Source organism: Poecilia mexicana, unplaced genomic scaffold (genome assembly GCF_051168715.1).
Source record: "Poecilia mexicana isolate PSO_F unplaced genomic scaffold, ASM5116871v1 scaffold_13, whole genome shotgun sequence".
NCBI classification, from domain to species: domain Eukaryota; kingdom Metazoa; phylum Chordata; class Actinopteri; order Cyprinodontiformes; family Poeciliidae; genus Poecilia; species Poecilia mexicana.
The window spans coordinates 9,040,463-9,053,464 of NW_028263382.1; the positions used below are offsets into that span (position 1 = coordinate 9,040,463).

General features: G+C 38.4%; 1 long non-coding RNA gene across 1 annotated transcript in view; it reads left to right on the forward strand.

Annotated features, from left to right (window-relative positions):
- LOC106916979 (uncharacterized) overlaps positions 1-12,298 on the forward strand; it is a 35,703-nt gene extending 23,405 nt beyond the window's left edge. The window contains exon 2 of the long non-coding RNA XR_001418100.2: positions 11,784-12,298. This is a non-coding gene — a long non-coding RNA (uncharacterized LOC106916979). The remainder of the gene's footprint in view (positions 1-11,783) is intronic.
- The last annotated feature ends 704 nt before the right edge of the window (positions 12,299-13,002 follow it).

Here is a 13,002-nt window from a genome sequence, read left to right on the forward strand (position 1 = left end):
GTTAAGTTTGGACCATTGGGTGCCACTGTTCCAATTGGACAGCGAGTAGCTAAAATATTATAAAAGAAGTGGCTTTTAATTGTGTTTTTTCAAGATTCACCTGCTTCCATTCTGCTAATTTATTGTCATGATTCTAGTTTGAGCTACCAGTTTGTTTACCAATCATTCATGCAGTTCAGCAGCACCAAAATGAACTTAAGGAAACACAAACGACAACAAAAATAAACGGCGGAAGAATAATTTAAAGAATGATCACGGTTTCTCTTGGGGTTTGTGTTTTTTTTACCAATGCGGCTAACTGGCAGAGATTAAAGGAGAAATGATGTCTCGAGGCTAATGCTCCTGACCTCACCTCTCTTTGAGTGAACTAATTGGTGTGATTAGAGCAAAGATTACTCCTCTGCGTGTCGTCGGAGTGATCCTGTCTCCCGTCTCGGTAGCTCTGTTGCTCTTTATCCCTATCTGTGGCTGGGCTGCGGCAGGAGATAAGAGTACAGCACGTACATAGTGGTCTTGTGATGCGGAGTCGAACCGGGCAGGAATTGTAATTACTCTGCTTTGCATCAACAGACTGATGCCTGCTGAAGGGTCTGGGCCCCTCGCAAAACCCTTTCTGGCTGAGTTCAAGAGGCAGATAGGCTATCTGGAAAATCTGCAGGCTGCTGGGTTGGAAAACAGTTCCCATATTGTCCCCTGATAGTGAAAGTCAGGGAATAAACTCTCTTTTCATTTCCGTTAAGCTGCGACGACAAAGGTTTAATAAACAAATACAGATTAAAGGAAGGACTTAATTTTTAATCCCATGAAAGGAAACAGCTTCTGGTTGTTTCTTAGTCAACCAGGATCATCTGAACACAAATCAAAGACCTAGAAAACCAAAGGGACGTCGTTGAAAGGGTTACAATGGGCCTATGCCCTATACAAAACATTTTCTGCACAGAATCATTCTCATATAATAAGATTTTAGTCTTAAGTTCTGCCTGTTTTGAGCTGTTGTAGGGTCTCCTAACTCAACGTTTACACTCGCATGTGAAAATAGCTGCAAACTGATGAGCAATTATACAACTACACATCTTTGAAAAGCAGAACTGGAGCCTTCTGCACAACCAACAAGGATGCAAGAAGTGGTTTCTGGATGGTAAGCCAACAACAAAATGCTCGACTTTTCTAGCAGCCATTGTACAGAGCATACAGCGGTAAAACTTGCTGACATCAACTTGAGTAGCTAGGCAACAGGGCAGGAGGTTTTTGAAACAGGCCATATATAAAAAACATTAACTTATTGCCAAAAAACTGCTTGGTGGAGTTTTTTTCTTTCTTTTGAGGTGCTTGTGCTGTTTTTGGAAGCAGTGAAGGCTCAAATGGAAGTACAAAGACATGCAGAAAGTGAATTCTGAGTAATAAATCCCCTGTAAAATACTCTGACGCATTTCATAATAGGTCCGCTTTAAATTAGGAATATTCACACCAGTCCTGTTTAGTCCACTTTTATGAGCTATGGTTGGTTTGGGGAGGTGAGAATATGGAATCGAGATCTAATGTGGACTAAGAAAACAATTTTGGTTCGCCTACAAACCTCGGTCTCGGTTCAGTTGAAGTGAACTGTGATGCATTTTGAATCCGTATGTGAATGCCTAGCGGACCAGAGACCGCTCCAAAATCAGGAAGTGGACTACAGTGCAGGTCATTCTGGGTAAAAACAACCAAACGAACATATGAAATTTATTTTGCAAAAGATAAGAGAAATCCTACAACTGCTAAAATCTGACGCTTCTCCATTTTTATTTACATTTCATAAAGAAGGAAGTTGCGCTTGGTTTCTTCTTCAGAGGTTTTCGTGTCGTTTCCTTCAGTGATTCTTGGTGCAGCGCCCCCACAGACGAGGAGGGGAACAGGCTTTTCAAAGTGTTGGGTTTATTTTTTCGCAGGGCAGTGAGAAACTGAAGCGCAGCAGCTGAAAATGTAACAAATGTTGCTGTTCTGGTTCCCAATCAACCCGAATCTACTTCACTGTAAGGTGTGAAAACCCTAAACATCAAAAGACCGACTGATCAATGCACATTGTTGGGTTTTTCTTTTGCAGAAACGAAACAGATGAGAGTCTATCCCGATGGGAAAAACGTTTTATTGACAGTATGACTCGGCGAGCCGGGAATATTTTGGACCGGCGCCGTCAGAAATGAGGAGCAGCAGTTTGGCTTCTTGCGGCTTCGTCGGGTCGATGCCTTTATGGCCGTCTCTTTCTGCATTACGCTGCGCGTTTTCTCCTGCCATGATTTAAAGCAGGAGGTGGGGAGGGATTTCAGAGTAATATAAATTGTTGTCAGTGCCGAAGCTGTGGAGGTTAAAGGGCACCGCTTCACAAAAAACAGACAGCAGTTGTCTTATCGAGTGAGGATCAGCCTGCTGAGGCTCTGAAGTGCCTTTGAAGCGCGGCGCTCCCGTAGGTTCAGCATGGCGTGACTCGAGCCGAACGGGCTGAGCAGAACCATGACGGGGGAGGGGGACGGTTCTGGTTGTGGTTATCGGATCCCGGCGCAGCGAGTTGGAGAGATAACAAACCCGGAGGAGGGCGAGAAAGTCGAAATGTCCGACTTTCCGAGCGGGCCTCCAACCAAAGGTCTGAGCCAGCGATGCACATCTGTGCCTTATTTCATTGCTGTTCAGCGTTGCGCCGGTAAACAAACCCGAGTGGACTCACAGAGGCATGCATCACGCAGAACGCAAAGGTGCAGATCTTATATTGAAGCTGCATTCCTGTCTCGCCCCCATGGGGTACATGACAGGGCTTTACATGAAAGAGAACAGGGAGACTGCAAGTCTGAGGAGGATATTAGAAAAATACATTGGAAAAAGTTGCCTCTGGCCATTTCTTTCACTTTCAGGAACAATTTTGTACCTTTCCTTGAGAGGGGGACGTGTGTTCAGGAGAGGGGGAGGAAGAACAGGAGGGCTAATGTAATGAAAACCAACTGGCAGGCCGTCACTATCTATCCATCCCGGTCCAGGGGTGCCTGGACATGGAGAGGAAAAACAGGCCCTCTGCTAATCCAGTCCAGTCTTTTCCTTCACTCTGCTCTCCGTTTCCCTCCGTCTATTTAAATTCAGCAGAGAAATGTTTCTAAAACAAGAAGCATTTGATGGGGTGGTTCACTGAGTTTATCTCACTGCAAAAAACAAAAACAAAAAAACACCAAAAACATCTTACCAAGTATTAGGGTTTATCGTGCAAATATATTAGGGCACTTGCAATAAGACAAACTTTTTTTCCCCTTTTTATAAGTGAAATAATCTGCTGGTGGAACTTGAACTTTTTCATCATCATTAAAGAATTATTGACTCAAAACACACCTGCTGACACACCTAACTAGTTACATTTACTTGAGTAACTTTTGAGGAGAAAAAGTACCTTTTGGAGTATGTTTACTATGCTGTACTTTTTAGTATAATGTAGTAAAAGGTACTTTAGTAATTGTATTATGAAGTATCTTTGCTCTTATTTGAGTAAAATTTCAGGATTTTCTACCCACTGTCAGTAACTTCACTGAATGAAGGACAAGTTGAACATTTTCAACTGTCAAACTCTGAAATTTTCCATTTTTTCTAGAAAATTTCTGATATTAATCTCTGTACTTCTGAGTTTTTGCAAGCAAACTTTTGACTTTCCAAACTCAGAAATGTACTTTATTTTCTTTTACATTTTTTCAGCTAGCTGTACTTTTTACTTTTACCTGAGTAGTTTTATTTATGAAGTATTTCTACTCCAACTTGAGGAAAATTTCTGGATTTTCTACCCACTGAATGAAAAACCAACATGTTTTAACCCGAAATTCACCAGACTCAGACACACACCTGCAGTTTTTGTTAAAGTTTCATCAGTTTTTTATTGAAATAAACTGATTTGGAAACATTTACTTTTGCCCGATTTTATTTTTTGTTACTTATATGAATTATTGTCATTTTCATCCTTAGATACCAAAATTTCCACTAGACTTTATAATCTGAAGATGTAATTTTTAAATAAGAAATGACTGATAATTTGGTCAGTTACTCAGTACTTTTGTGGACTTTTTACCAAATATTTTTTTACTCTTACTTGAGTAATTTCTTGGCCGACTACTTATTCCTTGATTAAAATATGTTGAAGTCGTTCTGCTTTTACCTGAGTACGGTGTTTGGGTTCTCTGGTCGCCTCGGCTCATTACCCCGTCGGGTTTGACAGGCAGGGCGAGCCGTTCGTTCTCACCACGTTTATTACCGGCTGCCTTAATGAGCACTTTGGAGCGCCACCTTCACGCTGTGATTTACAGCTTTCTCCAGCCCAGATCAGAGGCCGCGGTCCGTTGCCACGCCTGTGGAACCGGCAGCCTTTCCTGACACTTTGGGCTGGCCCGGGCAGAACGGGTTCACAGCTGGGCCCAACATGGGGGAAGGTGTGAAGAACCGGGCTATAATGAGCCGATGGGAGAGGCTGACTGGGAGCGATGGGAGCTTTATCACTTCAGACGGTAGAAATTACTTTCATAAACTTAAAAATTGAAATCATTCAGTTTTTGATTAAAAACTAAGATCTGAGGGAAAATAAAGTTACAATTGTGTAAATATCAAGTTTATTACAACAACCTGAGCTGATCAAAGTTATTCAAAACAATCACAACATCACAGGTAGATAAAAAATGTGTCGAATAAGTAAAATAACTTCAGTGCTTGTTTGTTTTCATTATTTTTATGCCCACTTTGTTGGAATTTTTTTACATTTGACCCAGTTTTGCTTTACACTTTAAAATCCTTGAAAAATGTTTATAACTGCCTATTTTAATATAGATCAAAAACCGAATATACATCAGTATGCATTAATATGCACAGAGGAAACCATCTACTGCAGAAGCTAACATCTGCGATCTTCCTTATTTTCGCGGTGATCCATTTTGATTCGCCTTTCCTCGCATGATTACGAGATCTGCAGAATCAAAAAATCTCTTAAATAGAACCTGTCTGATAGCATGAAGTAGGCTGAGAGACCTCAAAAAGCAAACATTGTGCAAAAATCTAAAGGACCATGAAACAGCAATGGCCTTTCTACCGTTAATACTGCAAGTTTCCACCAACCTTCATGATCCTCCAAGAGTTTTGGGAAAATATCCACATAACTTTTGTATAGACTTGGGGTTTTGATGCTTAAATAAAAACAAAAAGTTGCACTGAGTGTTAACTGAGACATCATCTGTGAGGTTTTATTTAAAGATGTCGTAAAAAAGACAAGGTCGCTTGTACCTGAACCATGAAAAGACCTCTGAAATGAGATGGTAATGATGGGAAAGGCGGCATATCCCCCCGTCAGGTCAGGGTCATGTTAGCCATGCTCTCCCGCTGCCCTGACCCTGCAAACCGATCCGCCCTGAGCACCTGGGTCAATCCATTAGTCACTATCGAACCGTTTCACAAAGCCAGGAAGATATACACCTGCGGCGGCAGTTGGTGCTCTGCCGCATCCACCCGCCCTGAGGGACGTCATTCCTCCACTCGATTTGTCCTGGCTTCTTCAGTTTCATTCATTTCTAACTGACAAAACACATGTTGTTTACCTCATCTGCCTGAAAGTAGAACCGAAGCTTCTTTCCCTTGTCAATTTCAGACATTTCTCAAAATGGCCGATAAATACCACCATATACGAAGCTAGTAAAATGTGCAAAATCCCCATTTTGCACATTTTTATTCTTCCATTTGGGTTTTTACTGCTTCTGAAACTACTAATAATTTTTTGGTGCCTGGAAAAGGAGCGGCTTCAAAAATCTCCAGAATATAAAGTCACAAATCAGCAGGCGCTGCCCGTTACCTAGCAACCTCATCCCATTACCTAGCAATCCAACTGAAGCTCAAGCATATTTGGTCAGCTGGTTTTACCTCTGTAAGCGCTGTACAATGGAAAAAGACAGGTGTCTTATTGACTTTCCATCCAGAAACCACTTGCTGCATCGCTGTTGGTTTTGCAGGAAGCTCCACTTCTGCTTTTCAATGATGTACAGTTGTATAATTGCGTATGTGTTTGTAGTCATTTTCACGTAAAAATGTGTTTATTTAAGGATCCCCATTAGTCTCTATCATAAAGACAGATACTTCCCGGGCTCCAAAACACAAACTAAAATCATTATTTTACGAACATTACAAAAAAAGATAAATACCTTAACAAAACAAACAAAATCAAACCACAAAATTCAAATTGATCGTCTCAACAACATTTAACAAAAATTTCAAAACCTTAAAACACACAAAATAAAAACATTTCAACAATTTCAAAGATAAAAACAAACAGTAACAATCTTCACTTCGCATATAAATTCACCCATTCCATTATTTTAATATTATTTCATAATCTATTTAGGAGTTTTTTAAAGGTTATTTTTAAAAGTTGTATAATCAGAAATTAACGACAGAAGGCAACATGTTCCTCTGCACAGCTGTTTTACAGTAACATCTAGTTGAGTTGGGGGCGTGGCCTAAAACGGCTCATTCTGAAAGGTGCAGAATAGAGCCACAGCTGAGCAGAATAAAATCTTATTATCTAAGAACGAATATGTGCAAAAAGTGTAATAAACATGTTTTGTATAGACCATAGAGTTAACCTAACCTGTTCAATGAAGAATAACCTCTAGCTAAAGAAGATATTTCTATCCCACCTACACCTACGTTCTCCAATAAAAGGTTGCCTATTTCATGGTGAGTCCACCGCTGAGAAGGTTATTGAGTTCATCCAACAACATGATGGAGGAAGTTCACTGACCTCCTGCTGTGCTGGGACATTAACTGGAGTAACACAAGAGCCATTAAATATATGCCTCCAAAGAGAAAATCTTTATTTGCCTTTAACAGGCCAGTAAACCGACTTTCCGATCAGAGGACCACCAGCTTAATCGGCCTCAACCAACCGACCAACTGACTGTCCGTCTCCTGGCCGAAGGAAAACTCTGCAGTGCTACAGAGCTTCAGCCTTGATTTAAGATTTGTCCAGCGAATGTAACTTGAAGCAGTCGACTTTTCAGACAGCTTTATTTTGCTCCCGTCTGACCGGTCTTCCCCAAGGGGATCTGAGATTTATGGAACCGGGAGGGACAAGGAGACCTGCAGGATGGAGCAAATTGTTCACGGATCTCTGGCCTGTCTGTTGGGAAATAGAGAACCTTATGGAGACATCAAAATTTCCAGTCACATAATCCAGATTTTATACACTATCCTCTGTTTCTGTGTTCTCTGATTGGATGGCAGTAATTAGGTTTCCATTACTTTGTCGATATTCCACCATTTCACAATTGTTGTGTTTCCACTACATAAGAAATGCAGTTAAAATAGTGATGATGTGTTTGTAGGTGGAGCCAAATGCAGGTCGGCGCTGGAAGCATGAATGGGTCATAATGAATGTTCTTTAATAAAACTGAAGACTTACAAACATCACAGGGAGCACAGGGAGCCAAAGTCAAACCAAAAATAGGAATCCAGGGGAAAATGACGGCAGGGAAATAACAGGAGTTGACAAAAGGAACCAGCGAGGAGGAACTGAGAATGAGTTTTATTGATAGACAAAGAAGAAACAAACAGATGGTTGATTAGAAACGGGTTGAAAGTGTGAGGGGAGAGAGAGAGAGTGGCACAGGGGCAAGAAAATAAATCAAACACTAAAGAATAATTAAACGTAAGAAACATAAACTTCAGTGACAAGTAATAACAGATTTAGAAAAACTAAGAATGACTGAACTAAAGTAAAACAGAACCAAGGCTGATCTAACCAAAGAAAGACATCAAGGAACTCAGAATAATCAAACTAGAATGAAATAATCAAAACCATCCAAGATTATAACAAAAATTACAAGTTTGTTCACACAAAAAACCATTAAAAACAAACTGCACCATCCTCCTCCTACCACTTCCTGTTTGACTTCTTTGTTGTTTCTGCCAGAAGTAACATCAGGTTGTTGATCTCATGACTTGTGTGGTGCGAAAAAAAGAGTTGCAGTTTCGTGAAATACACCAATTTCCATGCATTTTTTTTTTTTAATTCCTGTGCTCACCTTAAGCTAATTTATTTTCATAATTCCAATTTGTGCAACTATACGGTGAATGGAAACGTTTAAGAATAATTAGTGGAGTTCAGTAGTAGCAAAATGAATTTAATGAGAATTAAAACAACAAAAATAAAGATTGATGATTAATTTAAAGAATGATTAAGGTTTTTTGTGGGATTTGTGTTTTTTTAATGTTGTGTTTCTATAATTGCTTATTTTAGTTTTATTTTGTTGTGACGGTCTAATTCAGTTAGCTTTGAAGTGTATTTGCTAATTTTTAGTGGTTGTTATTAATTAAGGTTTAGTTTTAGTTTGGTTTTTATTAGTTTTAGTGGTAGTTTTAGTTTTTCCCCACTTTGGTTAACTTTTAGGTGCAGAATTAAAACAAGTCCAATTATTGTGATTATGTTTACATCGATTGGGTAACGAATCCTCAACAGAAGATACAATTTCCAAAAAATGTATTCAGTCATTCTTGAACAACCAACTGAATCTGGTGTTTTTTCCCCAAAATTTAGCAGACAAGCATATCTGCAGGAGTCAGGAGCGCTTAATTTACTGGCAGCTGACGTAAAAACATCCATTTCAAATCAGTTCAGAAAGCTAATAAATAGATTAATAAAGACAAAAATTAAGCAGATTGTATCTGTATTTCAGTATGTTTTAGTTATAAGTGCAGTTTTTCAGTTTTTCCTCCATTAATTACTGTTTTTATTTCAGTTAACAATGTATTCTCAATTTCTGTTTTTGTTGTTTTGTTAGTTTTAATAAACTATACTAACCTTTAATTGGCACAACGTATGCATTTCTAATCCTATTCTCTGACAATTCAGTTTCTCTTGGTCCACTCCAAACGGCAGCTCTAAATGATCACAAAGATTGCCAATAACTTAAAAAAGTTAAATCAATACTTCTCATAAGGTAACAGTAAAAATAAATAAATGCTATTTTGTCACGCCTTGTCCTCCAGTAAACACCAGCCTCGTTATCTCTGCCCAGAAAACCAAACCAGCATGATGGCACGCCTGAAATATGATGCAGAGATTACGGCCTGGGATGAAGCTTTGTTCCTGGATTATTTTAACACCTGTGGGAATGCCTGCCATTTCCAGAGGCCACAATGAGATAAGTTTAAACGTTCAAACATTTTGGGCATGCGCTCCGCTCCAAGCGGACAAATACGATCTTAAAAATCTGCTGTTGTGAGGAATGCACGCTGACAACTTGGTGCCCTTGTCTGAAACAGACGCAGCATGACGGACGGCGCGTCCTTATTGACAACGGCAACTGGAAGATGTTTGTGTATTTCTGAATATAAAAGTTGGAGTCTGATTTTTCAGAAGTTTGTTTTGGTTATTTATCCATCTAGAAACAATGTTAACCAGTTTTATAGGTGAAATAAAGGATTTTTCTAAACTGTATGGGAAAATAATAATGTCGACTGTCGTAGTTAAAGTAAAATATTTGGGACCTAAATCAATTGGTGGTATTTTCAAAACCAAACCAGTAGCAAAAATTAGACTTTTCTTTATCTGGTGCATGTTTATCGTCAGATGGTAACTCCTCCAGCCTCCATTGGTAGTTAGAAAAACTCCACTAATTCAGAAATAAAAAATTATATATTTCATGATGTTTCATGGAGAGAGGTTTCCAGGAATGTGTTGCAGTTGGTTAAGTTGTAATTGTTCTGTCATTTCAAATAGTACTGGCAAAGTTACATGCATTAACTCTAATTTCAGGGAGAAATAGTCTGTAAAATGGCGATGTAGGTTAATTAATTTTACATTTGATCTATTTTTCTGAATACTCTTCTGTTGAGTACTCATTACCAAATTGATGTATACATAATCACATCACAATACTTTGACCTTCAAAAAAAATAGACAAAACTAACTACTACTATAACTAATAAAAACTAAGCTAAACTTAAGCAATATTTAACCAGCTATAGCTAATAAAAACTAGCATACCCACTCTAAAAACTGATTAAAACTAACTAAATTAGACAAACAAAAAGGCAAAATAAAATAAAATGAAACTAATGAAAAACCCAAAACTCTAATAGCTCTGAAAAAAATCTGAAAAACGTATGAGAATAATATAGTTTGGCATTTGTTATTTAATAAGAGTTTTGTCATTAAAGACAAAAAGAAATGATAAAGGATGCAGTTAATTGGCTTTTCGCGCCCTGCTGATTGATATTTGCAGTTAGAAACCAAAACATGAGGGAGTGGTCACCGCACTAAGCTGTTTGCTGCGCTGAGGCTCGGCTTCAGAGTGTGAAGGTGATATGAGCAGGCGGGGTGGGAGTGAAAGAGAGTGTGGTGACCTGGAACAGCTTCATGACTCCAGCCTGACGGCTTTTAAAAATCCACACGCCGCGGCTCTTGATTGAGCCCCGCTTGACTACCGACAGCCCCGATGGGAAAGCGATTGTTTATTTAACGACTGTTATAAGGAAAACCTGGGGACAGGAAGCCCTTAAAACAGCAGAGGTTGCTATTTATACTGGCCCTTGTGGAGGTAAACAAGCTCCCGGCCGCTCCTTCCCGCTGCAGACGCCCTGCCGTTGAGGAATGCGCCCATTCACAAACTGGCGGCCATCTTGGAAGTTTGCCGCTAGCTTCCTGTTTCCATGGTTACACTCCAGTGCCGCCGGAGACGATAAGGACTCGGAGGTTTAATCCTCCTCATCTGGCTCATTTTCTACATCGCTTCATGCCACTTGGACTGAACTGGAAAAGCCAGTTAGCCGCAACAAGCGTTGCTTTATTCTTTTCTCTTTTTTTACTTCACAGACTGAATCAAACAAAAAATGTGAATAAATGTGGCTGCAGGCTGAAAACGTTTAATCTACTGGTCTGGTGAAGTTAAATTGGAGATGTAATCTGCAGAGAAAATCAAAAGGTCATCATGGGCCTCAGGGAGGAGAGGAAGAACTGGAGGAATGGGGTTTTATCTCTCCGCCCAGTCATGAATAAAGAGCCACACAACCAGTTTGGGCAATTTTAAAATGATTTAAAAACAGATTTACAGGTTGTTTAACTGATATAAAAATAAATTAAAGAAGCATGATTTGTCTTCTTCTCTTTTTAGTGCATAGATGCATATTTTCACTCATAATGTAACAAAATCAATTTAGTGGATTAATTCTTTAACACTTTTTTTTACTGAATTGTTAAATAAGAAAGCATTTTTTGGAATCACTCTTAAATTAATAGGAAACAAGGGTAATAGTTCAAGAGAGCAATATTTACATGTACAATAATTAAAAATAAGCTGGAAATGCATCACAACGATTGAATAATCTATTAAATCCAAAAATGTATTTATTTATTACATATATCCAAATATTTATATATTTTATATAAGTAAATATATTTATCTTATAAAATATAAAAATACATATTTATGTAAAATATAAATAAATGCTTTTATTTGTATTATACAAATATTTTATATCAATAAAAATATTGATATAAAATATATATAAATATTAATTATCTTGTTGAACTTTGTATTCATTGTGCTTGCATGTTACTAGCGTTTATATTTGGTTAAATGTTAAAATAAATTTAAAATGCTTATATAACAAATTATACTGGGTTGTAAATATTACATCTATATTTATTTCTTAAAATTATTTATTACTAAGCTGAGAATTTTTGCTGTCTATCCCTTGTTTGTAATATTTTCTTCTTTTTCTGACATAATCTTTTCTCCCAGTGATTCCAGTGAAGTATCCCTCAGGCGTTTTTGACAGAAACAGCTTATTTATGAGAGACTGATGTGGAGATGGTCAGAGGATGTGCCGGGTCACCGCCGAGCCAACAGGGACCCAGACTGATCTACTGTATGCAGAAAAGCTCTGGGAGACGTGTGAATAAGTGAGATGTTACAGACTGATGGGATTCCCAGAGAGCCAACAAACGGACAACGTGATGCAGAAAACAGATGGAGACGGCGCCTCCTGCCTCGTCTTTTACACATCCGTGAAAACACACCAATGAACGCAACAAGAGAGACACACACCTGCCTCAGCTGGATGATCTATGAGCCTCTGAAGGGAAATTTGTTTAACCTATCCTGTAAAATAATGTGATTTTCCTCACCCGCATATATGTTTCCTCGCCTGAACAAAGTTTTACTTGTCTTGTGAAAACATTCACAGCACCCTGCACAGTTATAGGCACCCCTGGTGACGACAAAGCTCTAAAATAAATGAATCATTTATAAGAAAACTAATTCCTGTAGCTTGGACAACACGTAATCTCTTCAGGTTATAACAGGTTTACGGTTTACATTTGAGGAAAAGCCTCAGGAAAAGACATAAATACAAAAACTAAAAGCATTAAAGAACATCTAGGCATTGTGACGTGACGGTGGTGAGCCACTAGCTAAAACAAGTTATTGCTAATCATAAATATTAGTTTCATTAAAACTAAAGAACTACAAGTACACGATATTCAGCAGGAGCTAATGCTAACTTAATAACTTAAATTCAAATTATATCTGTCCTTAAAAGACCCTAAGCACCAATTTAATTTTGACATAATTTAATCTCGTGCTATGCTACGCAAACACTCTGTCTGCCCTGAAGAAGAATTAGTCCCTTCAAGGGAACTACAGACATAGTATCTAATTAATTTGGTTAATAATTATCCAAATTAATTAGGATAATTCAAACTGCATTGAGCTTTCATTGCTTATTTACTTTTTTAAATTCAAAAATACTTTACTGATCTCAAAGGGAAAGTGAATTTTTTCCTTTTTTGTATTTTTTATCAAGGTGGCCAAAAGGGACTGTACTCTTGAAATAAATCAGTGGCAGTATGTATCGCGATAAAGACGAGATTGATGTCAATAGATATTCATTCTGGAGGATCTAGGCAGAACCCTGTTGGCTAAGATAGGTTGGTGGAATCAACAGCGTCGCTTGCGCATT